Below are 18,290 nucleotides of genomic sequence, written 5' to 3'. Positions count from 1 at the left end.
TAACTTTAGTACTTTTATTGATGATCACAAAGCCCTTGACTGTGTTCTACACTTGTGGTTCGGTGGTGTACTACATATATATAAAAACTGATCCACAGAAAATAAGATTTAGAGTATTTGATAACCACATGGGTAGCTTTTCCACTTAAAGCACACTACTAACCCAAATATGTCAAAAAATTTTGTAAAATATAATATTTTTAAGGAAACAGTTAAAGCCTGTTATGGTCCTGCCCAGTTCTAAATCAATTATTGTCTGTGCCAAATAGAAATTAAGTTTGGCTTCCAAAGTAGAGGGAGGGAGAATCAGACCTGAATATCTTTTAAAAACACTTTATCTTTGTGAATAGCATCAAGCCATATGACTACATGCATACATCCCCATTAAACAGCCCTTCCGCCCCAGAGAATCTTTCTCTAATTTTATTGAAATGTCATTTGAACCTGAGATTACAGGTTTTAATGGATATCTTGGAACGATAGACACCAGAGGCTTTAAGCTTGAGTTTTGAGGTGAAACTGAACCAACAGAGAACACTGATACTTAAAAATGTCTTGGTCTATATAAGGCAAGACTTCACATATAAAGCTCTCAAGAGCACAGCTCCTTGTGACAGCTAGATGGATTCATGGGCCTAAATTTAAGAAGACCCAAGTTCAAATCCAGCTGCAGACACTTAATAGCTGTGAGACTGTGAACAAGTCACTTATCCTTTGTTTGATTCAGTTTCCTCATCAGTAAAGTGGGGATAACAACAACCATAATAATTAATCTTTATCTAGTGCTTGCTATAATAGCCAGGCTTGTGCTTAGTTTTACCTAATGCTATGCTATGCTCAACTTTACCATTCCCCTGAGATGTCAGTGCAATTTTGCAAATAAGAAAACTGAAAACTAAGACAGAGATTAAATGACTTGTTCAAGGTCACACAGTTAGCACCTATAGCCTGAGGTTGTGAGGATCAAATGAAATAATCATTGTAAAGCACTTGGGGGAAGTGGGCTCATTGTAAGCATTCTATATAAATGTTAGCCTCTATTAGTTATTATTCAAGAGAATATTGTGCCTGACTATGAATTCAATATGGGGAATTCAGAACAAATGGACAAAAAAACCAATGTGTGGAATTCTAAAAATCAAGCTTAATAAGAAAAATACAATTAAGCCCATCCAACCTTGTGCAAGAGCCATCACTATAAACCCTCTGAACTATAAAATAGACCATAAATTTGAAAAGTAACCTAACAAAAATACATATGATATTAACACCCCATCAACAGGTATATGTTTGATGGCTACTATGAGCCAATGCTAGATGTTGAGGATATAAATACAGTGTATAAAACAATACCTCCTTGCAAATATTCCAACAGGCGAGACAATTACATATGCAAGTATATGCAGAATAAATATAAATAAATAAATACTCAGAAGTTAAATAAAAGGTAATTTTAGAAGGAGAATACTAACAATTAAAGACAATAAGAAAGGCTTCATGTAGAAGGTGATCTTTGAGGAGTGTCTGGAAGGAAGAGGGGAATTTTATTAAGCAGAAATGACAGGAGAGGGGAAAGAATGGCCCCTGCAAGGGCCCAAAGACAGAAATCAAAAGACCCTCCACAAATGAAATCCTCATGAACTCCACCAATAGCAGGTCAACAAAGAAGAATCAAACAAGTACAAATGCAAATTTTATTTATAGAAGCTGAAGGAAATGGAATAATAATGATAAAATAATAACATTTATATAGCACTTAACTGTGTGCTAATTACTGTGTTAAGTGCTTTACAATTATTACCTCATTCCATTCTCACATCAGTCCAGAGTGGTAGATGCTATCTATCATTATCCCCATCTTACAGATGAAGAAACTAAGACAGACTTGCCCCTAGTTACACAGCTAGTAAGTATCTGGGGCTGGATTTGAACTTGGGGCTTCTTGACTCCAGGTCCCCAGTGCGCTGAGCACTATGGCACTACCCCGCTTTCCTAGGTGGTAATCCAGGAACCCCCTCATCAGCACCAGAAATTACAGAAAGGCTAATTTAAGGAGATCTGGTTTAATAATCAATACAATAGTGATTATGCAAGGAGATAATAGAAAATATGCGTCATATAACTACTGCTTCCAAAAAAAATTGGGACCTAAGCAATTCATAGAAAGATTCAATCAGATGGCCAGAATTATGTAGCAGAAGCTCACTCTCCTTCATAAACAGATGACAGATCCCCGTACTAGAAATGCAGGTGCTCAGTACTCTTGAGAATTCTACAAATAAAGTGTATTAGAACTAGACCATTATAACAGACCAGAAATGACCTTTATCCATAAAAATTTAAGAACAATTCTTTAACTGTCATACCAGATGTAAGTATTTATATTCCCATCATCTAGCATAGTACCAAACATAGAAGGTGCTTAATACCTATTTCTGACTTGATAATCCTCAATCTACATGGAATAAAAAGCTTCCAGAATATAGAGAACTGACAGAAGAAATTAAAACCATGTTGGAATAGAATCAGCTTCTGAAAATGCTTTCATTACTCCCCAACGATGAGCTTAAGTCCTGTTACTTTTATTATTTATTATTACAAAAACAAACCATTTTGTAGGAGTACAAAATATTAAATACAAAAGACTGCAAAATAACAGTTTGTCACAGGATCATTTCTATCTCATCTCCATTGAACCAAATGAGAATGACATAACAACAATTATAATAATGTTGAAATTTTCAGTTACAAAGCACTTTACGTATATTTTTGACTTATCTCTCAACAATCCCATGAGGTAGGTAGGGTAGGAATTACGAGTATATATTATCTTTTTAAAGATGAAGTACATAAAAAATTATAAGTACCTTACCCCAAAGTCACAATTTGATTACAAGCTTATAGCCTCAGTTTGAATTCTGATCTCCTTACTACATTATCCAGTGCTCTTTCCATGATGCAGATTTCTACCTTTAAAATTCCATAAGTTGTCTTGTCGTCAGTGCCCATCCTTTGATAGGGAAGACAAATTTGGTTTTAAACTTTAAACCTTGGATGTTACCTCTCTTTCAACCTAGTTTTATCAACAGCTTTATTTTTAACAACTTTCCTCAGGCAAATTTAACAAAAGAAGTGAATGAATTTCTGCAATTCAGGTAACTAAAATAATCATTAAATTAATACTAATTAGTATTATGGGTCAAATGTATATATACATATACATGTATATATATACACATAAATAAAATCTATTTTATTTTATAATCACCCATTGCAAATTAGGCTTTTGCCAGAAGAAAAGTTTGGGGAGACAATTAAAATTGGGGGAGAGGATGGGTGCCAGGAAGCTACTGAATAGGGATACAGATACAGCCTGTCATTTCTGTAGTAGAAAGAGGACATTTTGGTAAGGAAACTCATAGACCACTGCAGCTTAGAGCTTTCTAAAGGCCCCACAGTCTCAGAGTTGTGTAGAGGGCACAGAGACTTGCCAGGATCAGTCAGAAGCAGACCTGGAACCCTAGGCCAGCTCTCTGGCCACTATGTTGCTATGCCTTTTTGAAGATACTTAAGGAAAAAAAAATATAGCACCCAGCTTTTCCTTTTGCACCCAGAGGCAGGTTTCTTGCTGGTATTGCCCTATCCTATTCATCCCCTCTCTAAACGCTGCTAACTCTAGAACTACCAAATCAAAGTAGGGGAAGTGCCCAGGCACCTGCTCTGTCCTGATCACTGAGCAAATGCTAACCAAGTTTTGATGCCAATACCACTTCCAGAGAAATTATCTTGAGAGGGAGGAATCTTCAGGACCCCTAGAGCAAAACCGTTTTTCTCCATGCCATGTTGTAGTACTGCTTACTGTAGTCTCCTTGTTAGGGAGAGACTGACTTAAACAAGTGGAGGCATGTTGCCTGTTAGAATGCTTTCTAGCTCTCTTCTTTGATTAATATTGGAAGCAGCTTAAGATCTACTTGAAATTTTAAAATGTAATTTTCACTCAGGCAATTAATTTAAATCATGTCCTCCCACCAACTCTTGTCTACCCACCCAGGGCCCACAGCACTCCCATAATCTGGCAGCATTGTGCATCCTTTGAGATGGAAGGTAAATTTGGTTTTAAACTTTAGACCTTGGATGAAACCTTACTGTCAGCCTAGTTATCAACAGGCTGGTCAGTCTCGTGTTTTCTACTTGTGAATCTAAATGAATCATTAACCATTCCTCCTAGAATTAAAGAGTGCTTATTAATAAAAGAATATTGACTCAGCTTGCACACAGACATCCACACTCACTAATGCTCATATTCATATTCCTCTTGTTGAAGTTTCCAAAGAATTGACTTAAAGAGAAAAAAGGAGAAATTGTTTTAATTTTAAATATTTTCATCTATTCAAGACTAATTTTTGTAATGGAGAAAAGATATCATAAATAATACTCTCTGCAATAATCCTTTTGAAGAGTTAATGTTCTTGAGTTCTATCAAGTCACCCTTTGTTTACTTGGTAGGGAAAATGCTACTATCTGACTGATCCATGAATTTGTTAAAAATTCTGAAGTATTGCTCCGTATGTACATGTATCATAGAATATGGGCTTCTTTGCGCTGCTCAGGGACCACTGGGCCACCATCTATGGTGTTACTTGAGCCCGTTTCTCGTCAAAGTGAAATTGATGAGGTGCTCTATATCCGAATCCCAAAGGCCTCCATTATTTTATGGTAAGCTGAATCTGGACAGGAAAGGGCACTCTCATAACTGCATCTGCCAGAATCTAATTGATTGGTGCCACAATAATTTGTCATATTTTCTTGATACAAGTAAATAACATGTAGTCAAAGGAGACCCAGTGGTCATAATTTATTTTGACTTATGAAAAGCTTTCCTCAAATTTCACACCTAAGGATTTTTCTAAATTAAAAAAGAATGCTTTCTATTCTACTGGTGGATATGTTTTGTTAAGAATAGAAAATTGGCTTAAGTTAAGGAAAAGAGTAGAGGGACGAGCATTCAAGGACTTCTCTAGATGAAAAATTGTTAGCAAAGAGACATCTGATTTTTTTTTACCAATATGGTTTTGTTCTAGAAAAATCCAAAAATAGATATATATGTAGCAAGATTGTGTGAGGCCAGATCTGAAGTGATTTAGGAGAATTTTTTATTGAATTTATTTCATATTTAAAAATTTTCATTCTTTTTTCTTCAGTTCTCAAAATTTAACTCAGAAATACCAGATTTTGATTAATTTTTATTAATCAAATCGTTAATAAATTTATTATTATTTTATTGTAAATTATCATAAATTATATTATATTATAATAGATTATTGTATTATTATAAATTTATTATTAATAATAAAATAATTTATTATTAATTAATTCATAAAAGATATTTAACTAAGGCAGCTAAGTGGCACAGCAGATAGTATTGGGCCTGGAATCAGGAATCTGGCTTCTGATGATTAACAGCTGTATGACCCCAAGGAAGTTGCTTAACTGCTGCTTGCCTCAGTTTCCTCAAATGTAAAATGTAGATAAAAACAACACCTATTTCCCAGGGTTGTTGTGATGATGAAATGAAGTATTTGTAAAGCAGTAAACCCAGTGCTTGACATATAACAAGTGCTTTGTAGTTGCTTGTTCCCTTCCCATTAATTGTATTAGTGTGTAGTACAACTTACTTGAACAAATTGATTCTATGAATAAAATCTTAAAATCTCATTTTATTTTTGAAGATGGTGTCCACTATCAAGGGCAAATAGTACTTCTAGCTTCTACTCTGAAAAAAGAGACCTCCTAAATTTCTTTATATTATGGTCTCAATATAAATTGTTTGCCTCAATTTTTACCTCCTCCTCATCTGCCTATTACTAAAATTGCTAGTATGTAGAACAGTTGATATTCAAATTTCATATCTAAGATCTTTTCGAGCTTTAAATCCTATGATTCTCTTACAGTTCTCTGGCAAGGTTTACTAATAAGAGGAAAAGAGGAGTCAGACGCCTAAATAAAGTAAAAACTTGGGATTTTGGCTTGAAAAGAATTGAGAACTGATTCTAAGAAGATGTGTATTGACTGATAAGTGAAAGGAGGAAACTCCTTTTCCTACATACAATGTACATTTATTAAGAAACACAAGAGATACATATAAAAACTGGAAAATAGCTCCTGATTTCAAAGAGCTCCCATTCTATAGTTATATAATGTGTAGAGGTTTAAATAGACTTGATCATATCAGAGACGCTATCTAATTAATTAAAAGATTATTTTCCAAAAGTTCATTTCTAAATGTATTCTCCTCCAGAAAACATAATTAAACATAGTAGTTATGTTCCCAGGCATTCTACAAATGCCTGTTTGTTACTTGGTCAATAATAAGTAGCCCTGACCATCTTTGAGTCTCTCTGAGCCATCTTGAATCCTATAGTCTTGGTTCCCTTTGCTTTTAGTTCCTTTGAAGCCTAGAGAGGAAGGCAATGTTTGAAGAAGAGGAAAGTTTAGATAGAATCTCCAGCAGCTGGAATATTTCCACAGCAGCATCTCAAAAAGGGCTCCGGAAGCAATGGAATTCTGTGGGGGTCAGAAAGGGTTCTAGCATCTGTGACTATGGGAATAGGGGCTGGATGGGACTTTTAATGACTCCCAGAGAAATGATCCCAGCAGAACCGGGTATCCTTGGTAAGGTAGACACAGAGTCATTAATGTGAACACTGTTTATGATTTTGATTCTGTGGGGTTGCTATTTCTTTATGAAACAAATGTAAACATTTTTACCTGAAATCAATTGTCTTAATTTTGTTGTGTCCTTTATTTTTTAAAACCCTTACCCTGATACTGAATATCAGTTTTAAGGCAGAAGAGTGGTAAGGGTTAGGCAATGGGGGTTAAGTGATTTGCCCAAGATCACACAACTAGAAAGTATCTGAGGTCTGATTTAAACTTAAGACCTCCCATCTCCATTTAACCATTTAACCATTTAACCACCCAGCTGCCCCCTTTATTCCTGTTTTTTTAAGGAATCTCAAAAAATCTCAGTTGCCCACAATAATTTTGTTTTTTAAGAAACAGAAATTTTGTCAGAAACAAATTAGTACTTTTTGGAGTTTTTTCACTGTATAGTAGTAGAATATAGAAATGACTTAATGCTTTTAATTAACATTTACTAACAGTTTTACTGCTAAATAAATGTGAGTTATTATTCTGAGACTTCTTCCCACATTTTCCCCTCTGAACTAGGCAATATGAAAATCATACCGTTTCTCCCAGTGTTGGTCCCAACATTCCCCTCTCTCTCTCTCTCTCTCTCTCTCTCTCTCTCTCTCTCTCTCTCTCTCTCTCTCTCTCTCTCTCTCTCTCTCTCTCTCTCTCTCTCTCTCTCTTCTCTCTCTCTCGCTTTCTCTCTCTCTCTTCTCTCTCTCTCCTCTCTCTCTCTCTTTTCTCTCTCTCTTTCCCTTTCTCCCACCTCTCTACCCCACTTTCTCTCACCTCTCTACCCCCCTTCCTCCCCCTCTCAGATCTAAATGAGAACAACTCTCCTTTTTTTTTTTAATAACACTTAAACCTGTTCCAAAGGGAAAATTTTTCTTAGTTAAGGGCCCTAAGCCAGGACATATTGGTCTTAATGGCTGTCTCTTCTAGCCTGATACCATAGCATTCAGGAAGAAATAAATATCAATTCCATCTCTCACCCAAGACATCCACAAATGCTGAATCTATGATGCTGAATTGTAAAATTTTGCCTGCCCCTTGACTTCATCTAGCTAAATACTATCATCATTTCCAAAGAACAGGGAGGCTAGAGAAAAGCTGACCTCTTTTTTTCTCTTTTGTTTAAATAAATTTTTAAGTTATTTATTTATTGGTAGCTGGTACCTGAGAAATACTTAGCTCCTTATTTCTTTAATGTAGGAGTAAAGGGGTTAAAAAACTTTAATTTTAAATAGCATTTAAAAGTTATACATCTGTTTAATTTAAAACAAATTAGTGCGCCTATTTATATATGCAGGGTGTCCCCAAAGTCTAAGTGCAATTTTGAGCTTATAAAGCTATGGATATATAAATATATGCATAGATGTGTATATTTTTTCTTGGGCCTATCATTTTACTCATATAAGAATCTTCCAGTAAGGAACTCTCTCTACAACTTAAATTCTTCTTTAAGAAGTAAACTTAAGTTTATTGTCATTTCCATATTCTTTCTCATCTCTCACCAATTGAGAAAACAAGAAAAATAAAATGCTACAAATATATACTGTCAAGCAAGACAGATTCTCACATTCGCCATGTCCCAAAATAATAAACGAAAGAAAATAAGGCTGAATCTCCACTCTGAGTCTTATCATTTCTCTGTCTGAAGGTTGATAGTAGTTTTCATCATTAGAGTTACCTAGAAACACTTGACAGAATACAATGACCCTTCCAAGGTGGTTCAGCCAGTATCTGTCAGAAGGGGGACTTGGATCTTTGCCTTTCTGTTAGGTCACTACCTATGATACCATATACCACCTCTCTAAATATGTATTAAAAACTTTAATATTTGAATGAAATATATAGTAACAGCAGAATTTTCTACTGAAATAAATGTCCCCCTATGCAATCTGGTTTCCTTTTCTTGGGTAGCCAGGTAAATACCCTTTCTTCAGCTACTTAACTATGATTTGTGTCATATCTTCACACAGACTATAATGTCAGGATAAAAACAAAAATTAGTTGAACTAGCTTTTATGCCATGATTTGACATGAGAATTTAAAGTTTAGCCATTAATGAAAACCAAATGGTTTTTTAAAAAAGTGATACTTCAAAGATGACTAAGCTTTGCAGTCCTCCAACCATCCAAAATGTGAATTTCAGAACCTCCAAGTGTTGACAAGATCAACAGGAGGAAATGGGCTGAAGTTTCAGCAGGAGACTTAGGTCAGACGTAAGAAAGCTCTTTAATAGTTAATGTTAAACATTGAAGCTGATCATTGAGGGAAATCATTGTCTGTCTTTGACTGATGAACCCTGAGATTAGGAGAGGCCACCACAGGTCTTGATTGATGAAGGTGTGATTATGGTGGGGAAGAGGGAAACGGGAAAATGGATGACTATTTAAGATCCTTCCAAGCTTCAAATTTGTTTTAGTGTTGAGTAAAATGTTTTCTCTAAGGAGTAGCAAAAGGAATTTCTGTTTGTTTTTAGAGGGGGAGCTTTGTTTTAGAAAAGAGCAGAAGTCATTTCTAAAACCTTGGACTGATAAAACAAGCTCTCATTTGTCTCTGATGATAAGGGGCAGTGATAGTATGGCAAATTACATTTACCACATATGCCACAAACTCAGTGTCTTCCTTTACCCAGCATTTCACCAGAGTTGCCATCCTATGTCCCATATATTTAACAAAATTGGCTAGTGTGAGTTTGTCTTCTTCCTGCCTTATTTTATTAGTAGCATTTATAAGGTGTTCTAAAGTTTTTACTTAGATTATCTTATTTGATTATCACAACCACCTGTGAGGTAACTGGATTATCCCTATTTCACATTTGAGGCAACTGCGGCTTAACAATGCTAAATGGCTTGCCCAATGGCATACAGCTAGTTAATGTCTGAGCAAGAATTCAAACTGAAGTCTTCCTGACTTTCTTTGTTGTCCCAGCTGCCTGTATCACCCACAGATTTCATAATCAATGAATTAAGTTAAGAATAAAATCAGTATATTAGAGAAGAATCCAGAATAGGGGAAGGAAGATTATAGAGGAAAAAGAATCCATATATTATCAAGTCTAGGAATTATAAATGCGATTTGGGGATTATATAGCTAAAGTGTGACATTTTTAAGTTAGTTTTCTTAGTCTTACATTGAAAACTTCCCAGCAATCATGTCCTGGGCTGCATGTTTAGGGAATTCAGATATTAATTTAGACATTAATCAAAGGAGAGAGAAAAGTGAACATTCAGAAATTCTTGAAGCATGTATCCAAATGAAAAATTGGCAAGAATAATGGAGGAGGGGAGAGTAAATGTAAGCTTTAGAAAGTAATCTAAAATCAGGAACTACTGACTAACAATATCGGCTAAACTACAGGAAAGAAGTTTTCCTGAATGAAATGGCACAGTCCTGGTGCTAGACTTAGGCTAGACAAAGGAGACAGAAATGTATGGTAGGCAACCTGCCTTGGGAACAAATGAAATAGCCTAATTGGTATTTTATAACCTTGAATTCTCAGTGGGCTCTAGCTTATGATTATTTTTATCCACAAGAAATTCCTGAGAACTTATGTTCTGCAAGGCATTTTGGCAGATTATAACCAGAGACAAGAGCCTACAGTTACTCACCGTTAAAGTAGTTCAATTACAGTCAGTTAAAATGCATATTCTGGGGCGATTTCCCTAGGAGGGCACACAGAACAACTATTTGGATGCTGATATTTTCGAATCCACTAGCTTTTCTAAGGAACTCGACAGATCTTAGTCTATATATTACCATATTAGAGAGTTTCTTCAGTTCCTTATCTACAATCCCACAGCTAGTATGTGTCTGAGGGAGGGCTCGAACTCCAGAGTGGTCATCTATCCACTATCTGATGCTAACTCTCTTTTCAAGTAAAAAAGAAACTATTATTTCAAGATGACATTAGACCTGACTTGTGAAGAAGTTATACTTCTCTGGACTTAAATTCCAGATATAGCCTTTAACTCTAGAAGGATGATGTGTTACATTGAGAATTGCGGGATCATAAATAAATATCTGGAAGGAAGGTTGGAAGTCATCATTCTCTAACACCTCACAGGAAACTGTGAAGCACAGGGAGGCCAAATGACCTGCTTCAAATGACACAAGTAGTAACAGTACTAGAATTTGAACCCAGGACCCCTGAATCCAAATCCAATGTGTGTGTGTTTTTTTTAACCTTTACCTTCTGTTTTAGAATGAGCACTTGGTATTGGCTCCGAGGTAGTAGAACAGTAAGGGCTAGGCAATGGAGGTTAAGTGACTTGCCCAGGGTCACACAGCTAGGAAATATCTAAGGTCAGATTTGAACATAGGACCTCCCATCTCTAGGCCTGACTCTCAATCCACTAAGGCACCTAGCCTCCTCTTCCAATATGTTTTTTTTATTTTTAAATATTTTTCTGCATTTATATGATTAATTTCTTTTCCTCCCTTCTTCCCCCCTCCCAGAGCCGACAAGCAATTCCACTGGGTTGTACAAGTGTTATCACTTGATACCTATTTCCATATTATTTGTTTTTGCTATAGAGAGATTTTTTAAAACCTAAACCCCAAATCACATACCCATACATGTGATAAGTGATGTCCTATGTTTTGCTTTTGCATTTCTACTCCCATAGTTCTTTCTCTCAATGTGGAGAGCATTCTTTCACATAAGTCCTTCAGGCGTGTCCTGGCTTGTTGCATTACTACTGGTAGCAAAGTTCATTACATTGTGTTGTTCCACAATGTTTAATTTCTGTGTACAGTGTACTCCTGGTTCTGCTCATTTCACTTTGCATCAATCAGTTCATTGAGGTTCTCCCAGTTCCCATGGAATTCCTCCAGATCATCAATCCTCACAGCACAATAGTATTCTATCACTATCATATAACACAATTTGTTCAGCCAATCAAGAGACAAGCCTTCATTTTTCATATTTTTGACACTACAAAGAGTGCAGCTGTAAATATTTTTGTACACATATTTTTCTTTATTATCTCTTTGGGATACAAACCCAGCAGTGGTATGGCTGGATCAAAGGGTAGGCATTCTTTTAAAACCCTTTTTGCATAATTCCAAATTGCCTTGTAGAATGACTGAATTAATTCACAACTCCACCAGCAATGCATTAATGTCCCGATTTTGCCACAACCCCTCAAGCATTTATTATTTTCCTTTACTGTCATATTGGCCAATCTGCTAAGTGTGAGGTGGTACCTCAGCATTGTTTTGATTTGCATTTTGCAAATTTGGCAATTTGCAAACTTTGCAATTTATAACAATGACAGTAATAATAATACATACCCCCCTGAAAAGGGTGTTGGAAAACACAGGGATCACTTAGGAATGCATGGCTGAGTTATGAGGTATATGAATCAACTTGCAAGAGAAATCAAAAACATCCAAATAAAAGAAAAAATGATGTGTGGATGAAATATAAACTATCAAAATCTTATGTGTAAAAATTCTAAGTAAAGGAAAAATAAACCTATAACAGGTCCTTGAATCAGGGCCCAATTAAAGTGATTTAAGCAATTATGCATTTACCCAATCAGCAGTCAGGACTATAGAAAGTTTTGCCACACATTGAAAGACAGAATACAGACTAGATTATAGGAGCCATGTAGGAGCCAAATTTGAGATAATTGGTAGAATGTGGGACAAGGAAGACCTGTTGTTGAAATGTGTCAAAACAGCCTCAATTTCGAACTCCAAACAAGTTCAAGTCTTTTCCTTTTGGCCCAAAATTTCATCAATCCCATTGGGATTTGTTGGTCTCTTTGACCTTGTGCTTGATTGGCACTGTGCAGTTTAGCTTTGTGCTTCTTTGGCACTGTGCAATGGCTCTTTTTGTATTCCCTTCTCCTGGAATCAAACAAAATAATTAAGCAAAGTCCCATAATTTTTTAAAACAATCAATAACATAATTTTTATAGTCTAAAGCTTTTTGGGTATGCATTAATATTAGAACAAATGTATTTAAAACTTACATTACTGCAAAATAAAAAAATTAAATAAAAATCACAATATTGTTGACATGTGCTTCAAATACAAAAAGAAGAGAAAAAATAAAACCCAAATACTATATTGCACATGCAAAGAAAGACAATAATAAAAAAAAGAGTTTTAAAAATCAAAAATATAAAGCTTACAATCAGTGATACATTGTGTCAACCAATGAGAGGTAGAATACAAAGGTTTCTCTCTCCCCCCTCACCCCCAAAAAAAGTCATTTACCTGCTCTGAGTTCATCTTGGTATATGGTATAAGATATTGACCTAATTTCTCCCATATTGTTTTCCAATTTTCCCAGCAGTTTTTGTCAAATAGTGGGTTCTTGTCCCAAAAGCTGGGATCTTTGGGTTTATTGAATACTATCTTGCTACTTTCATTTACCCCAAGTCTATTCCATTGCTCTACCCTTCTATCTCTAAGCCAGTACCATATAGTTTTGATGATCACTACTTTATAGTATAGTTTGAGATCTGATAAAGCTAGGCCTCCAATCTTCATTTTTTTTTCATTAGTTCCCTTGAGATTCTTGATCTTTTGTTCTACTAGATGAACTTTGTAATGATTTTTTTCAAATTCTATAAAAAAGTGTTTTGGTAGTTTGATAGGAATGGCACTGAATAAGTAGATTAATTTGGGTAAGATTGTCATTTTTATTATATTAGCTTGTCCTACCCATGAACAATTAATGTTTTTTCCAAATGTATAGATCTAGTTTTAATTGTATGAAAAGTATTTTGTAGTTGTGTTCATATAATTCCTGTGTTTGTCTTGGCAGATAGATTCCTAAATATTTTATATTGTCTAGAGTAATTTTCAGTGGAGTTTCTCTTTCTAACTCCTGCTGCTGAGTTTTGTTGGAAACATATAGGAATGCTGATGATGCTGTGTGGATTTATTTTGGACCCTGAAACATTGCTAAAGTTATTGATGGTTTCTACTAGATTTGTAGTTTTTTTTTTTTTTTGGATTCTCTAGGTATACCATCATGTCATCTGTAAAGAGTGGTAATTTAGTTTCCTCATTACCCACTTTGGTCCCTTCAGTTCCTTTTCAGTTCCTTTTTCTTCTCTAATTGCTACTGCTAGCATTTCTAGTACAATATTAAATAATAGTGGTGATAATGGATTTCCCTGCTTCACACCTGATCTTATTGGGAAGCACCTAACTTATTCCCATTGAAGATAATACTTGCTGATGGTTTTAAATAAATATAGTTTATTATTTTGAGGAAAGGCCCTTCTTTTCCTATATTTTCTAGTGTCATCAATTGTAATGGGTGTTGTATTTTGTCAAAGGCTTTTTCTGCATGTATAGAGATAATCATGTGATTTCTATTAGTTTTGTTGTTGACATGGTCAATTATTTCAATGGTTTTCCCAATATTAAACCATCCTTGCATTCCTGGTATAAATCCCACCTGGTCATAGTGAATAATCCTTGTGATAACTTGTTGTAACCTTTTAGCCAGTATTTTATTTAATAATTTTGTATCTATGTTCATTAAGGATATTGCTCTTTAGTTTTCCTTCTTTGTTTTTCATTTTCTTGGCTTGGGAATCAGTACCATATTTGTATCACAAAAGAAATTTGGCAAAACTCCTACTTTGCTCATTTTGTCAAATAGTTTGTATAGTATTGGGATTAATTGTTCTTTAAAAGTTTGATGAAATTCACTTGTGAATTCATCTGGCCCTGGGGATTTTTTCTTAGGGAGTTCTTTGATAGCTTGTTAAATTTCTTTTTCTGATATGGGTTTACTTAAGTATTCTCTTTCCTTTTCTGTTAATCTAGGCTCCACTATGTTTTCATTGCAATTCAAAATCATCTTAATTTAATTGTCTATGCAGGAAAAAAGATAGAAGGAAAATACTTGGTAAAATCCCTGAAAGCAGAGTTTGAACAGATCTTTTGGGTTACTTTATCCCTTTCCTTTTTTGGTGCCAAATCGTCTCACAAATATTTTACTTCTTTGGTCAGCCTATTATTAAATATCTCTTGGAAAGAGTTTCCTTTATTTTCCTTAACAGATTAGTCTCCATTCCAACAGAATTCACATAAGGGACTTTTTTCCTAGCTATTAAACCCACCAAAATTTGGTTCCATCAAGTTATTCTTACTTTTAGTACCACTTTTATTTAAACCAAAGCTTCATATGTCTTTTCTCCTATGTATGGTTAAGCCCCTGCTATTTGCAGACAGTTATGTCCCATACACTCTGTTTCCCTCAGCCAAACAGTACATTATTCTAGTTCTTTCTTCATGTTTGCCTCTCTTCTTCATAATTATCTATGTTCCGTTTCTGTGAACTTCCTCCACTCCTCTTTATCTTCCTACTAATGAAGTGCCCTAAAGTAAACACAGTAAAAGAACTGTAGTCTCTGTAGAAGACTCCCTACAATCCTGATTTTTCTGGTTTACTTTATTATATTCAAAGTACAGGTATCTTAGACTTAATTTTTTGTTATAGTGTACCTAAATTGCTGTTTATTCTTTTCTAGAAATATCCCCATTGAGTAATTGCACTCTACATTATTTATTTTCATTTTTTCCCTTATATAGCTTTGTTATATATTCAAGACTCATTTTTCTACCACTGCTAATGAAAGGATGCTTTTCTCTTTATAACTTTTTCACATTTCTTATAAACATTGATTTTCCTACATCTGGTATTTAATTTTTCTTATATTGCATAGACATAAATGAACTCTAAATTTTTTTTCAAATCAACTATCCTATATAATTTTATTCCTTGAATCAATTCATATCTGATAGGATTTTTATCTCTATGAGCCTTCTCTAACATTTCAGATATTGCCCAAGCATGGCCTTCCACTTTGTCTTTTGCTTCTATCATGTTTATTTAGTAGTTCTTAGCTATACTAGGATTTTTCTAGTGCCGATCAGGGCTCACTATTTATAGAACTTCACAGACTTTCAAAGTGGATATTTGCTATTTTCATAAAGAAAATATATGCCAGTTTGGTCACAGATTAAGAAATGCGAGACCAGAAGATACACCTCAAGTTAGAGTGAATATGTAGCAATCCAGTATACTAACTTTTTGCCATTAAATTATTGGCTAACTACTATAGATATAAAACAACTCATTTTCCAAAAATTTTGTCCCTCACAATTATATATAACTTTCAAATTATTGCTCTTTCAGTTACTGTAATAAAATTAACTGGACCCTCATACATCAAATAAAAAAGCAATGAAATTCAGTGCTGGCTAGTTGTGGAGAAACTCATACATCACTGGGGGAATTTCAGACTTGTAGAATTTTGGGGGGGAATAGTCTGGCATAATAAACAGTACAATTTAGAAAACAGCCCTTATCCTTGACCCAATAATTCCAGGCCAGAATGTAGCTTAAATAGCTTAACAAAAACAACAAATACCTGCCTGTTCAAAGATTTTCATAGCAGCATTATTTGTAATAGCAAATGGCTAGAATATACCTCAATATCCAGAAAAAGAATAGTTTAGTAAATTTTATTTGGGATAATATAGTAATTATAACAAAGTAGAAGCCACCTAACTGTCCAGAAATAGGAACATGATTAAATGAATTTTATTTGGCATTATAAAGTAATAGACCACTCAGTGCAATTAAGATTAGAAAGACTTTTATGAATTAAGGCAAAAAAAAAAGGAAGTAAAACCAGAACACAACAGTACACAAAAAAATAGGATAATATAAATGGACAGGTGAATAATGATGAATAAACAAATGAAAAATCCTGATGGAGACTTAAAAGAACTGACTAAAAAGTTATGATATTTTATTTCTTGACATTAATTTATTTAAATGTAAAAAGTTATAAAAGCAAGTTTAATTAGCCATATTGATCCTTAATATTGTTTGCAATTTTTTTAATTATCTAGGGAAAACTGACTAACTAGGCCTTGTAGAATTTATCCTTGTGATATGATCTCTTCATTTAGTAGAAAAGAAATTATGTTTTATGTATTCTTAAGTGCCTATTTGCTGAGTCTCATGTACTTATCCACAGATATAGTATATTAATTACATAAAATCACCTTGGTACCAGTCACAGAAAATGAAACCCAGAAGATGTTAATAGCTATTTTCTAGTCAACTTTTTATTATTTTTTTGAAGCCCAATTTAGCTTAGAGAAGACTTTTTCTTCTTAATCCTTGGTCCACACCCTTCTTTCTGTCTAATGTAGGCCTGCAGAGTGTCTGACCTCCCACTCCTTCCTGTATATAATCTAGTAGGATAATCCTAAATACTCTGCTCCCTGAAATCTTCTATTTTTCCAGTCAGGGGTAATAGGTTTCTCTCACACTTCCCAATTCCAAACCCATCTTAAAAATATTTATCTTCACAGCTAATTTTCTCCAATCCTTGTATTTGGTAGCAAAGATATGGGCCCCTTGGATCCTCATCCTTGTTTCTGAATCCAGGCCAGCAGCAGATTTCAGCAACTAGTTGCCCTGGATTGCTTCCTTTGGTTTAGGTATAGAGGAGTCTAGGCTCTGTTTCAACTATGAAGCTGGAGCTTGGCTGGCCTTCATTTTTATTAAAAACAGGAGAATTTGTGAAAGAGGCTATTGAGAATCATAAGGTAAAAATGAAGTGGAGTCTGTAAACTTAAGTGAGAGCCACAGGTATAGTTTTGAAGATGACGGAAGAATTAATCTGAAGAAACCTTTCTTGATCTAAAGAACAGGCAATTTACCAGTAGAAATGCAACTTGAACTTTCCTGAACAGCCTTAGTATTAGTAGACATGAATTATGTAACTATTGGAATTATATTTTCATTATTGTGGCATACAGTACTTAGTATTCTAGAAAGGAAAAATGAAAAAAAAATTAAGTATAAATTCATAAAGTCCCACTCCTATTACCCAGGATTCTCTCAATTTAGTTGTATATAAAAACTAACTAATGGTCATGTTTGAGAAGTTTTTTTAGTTCAATTACAAATTCACTGGGCATGTGTATAGTTGTCATCTTCTTATCTGGAGTTTCTATTCCAGCCCAGCAAGAATTAGAAATGGAAATCTGGCCTCAGACACCTCCTAGCTGTGTGAACATGGGCAAGTTACTTGACCCCCATTGCCTACCCCTTACCAGTCTTTTGCTTTAGAGCCAATACACAGTATTGACTCTAAGAGAGAAAGTGAGGGTTTAAAAAAAAAAAAGAATTAGAAATGGACATGTGAAAACTGCCAAGACTGGAACCTTCTAAAGATATATTAACATATACTCACTCCACTGCTTCTTTTTTTTACTGCAGAAACAGCAGGTGTTAGAATTAGAGCACTAGCCAAGGGTCATACTAACAATGCTAAATGTCTATGATGTTCCATTTTTATTATGCTTTTTAAAGAAAAGAAAAACAAATGCTATGTACATTTAACAGTAGCTTTTTGGAAAGAGTTTGAAATAGAAGTTAGTGGTATCCGGAGGAGAAAGAAACATAAGGGCACCAAAGATAATGCAACATCAAAATGTAACCACTTGAAACAACAGTCATTAAAATATAACCCTCCTACTGTCTGGTCAATGTTTGTTCCCCCAATAAGATAAGACTGAAATTCCTGCTCTTTGGAATG

At 34.6% G+C, this 18,290-nt stretch overlaps 1 protein-coding gene across 4 annotated transcripts in view; it reads left to right on the top strand.

The window, feature by feature from the left end:
- Nucleotides 1-18,290, top strand: part of ATP8A2 (ATPase phospholipid transporting 8A2) — an 860,692-nt gene that overhangs the window by 653,107 nt on the left and 189,295 nt on the right. The window lies entirely within an intron of this gene.

The sequence above is a fragment of the Monodelphis domestica genome, chromosome 4, assembly GCF_027887165.1.
Source record: "Monodelphis domestica isolate mMonDom1 chromosome 4, mMonDom1.pri, whole genome shotgun sequence".
NCBI classification, from domain to species: domain Eukaryota; kingdom Metazoa; phylum Chordata; class Mammalia; order Didelphimorphia; family Didelphidae; genus Monodelphis; species Monodelphis domestica.
This window is presented reverse-complemented; position numbering and strand designations above follow the sequence as displayed.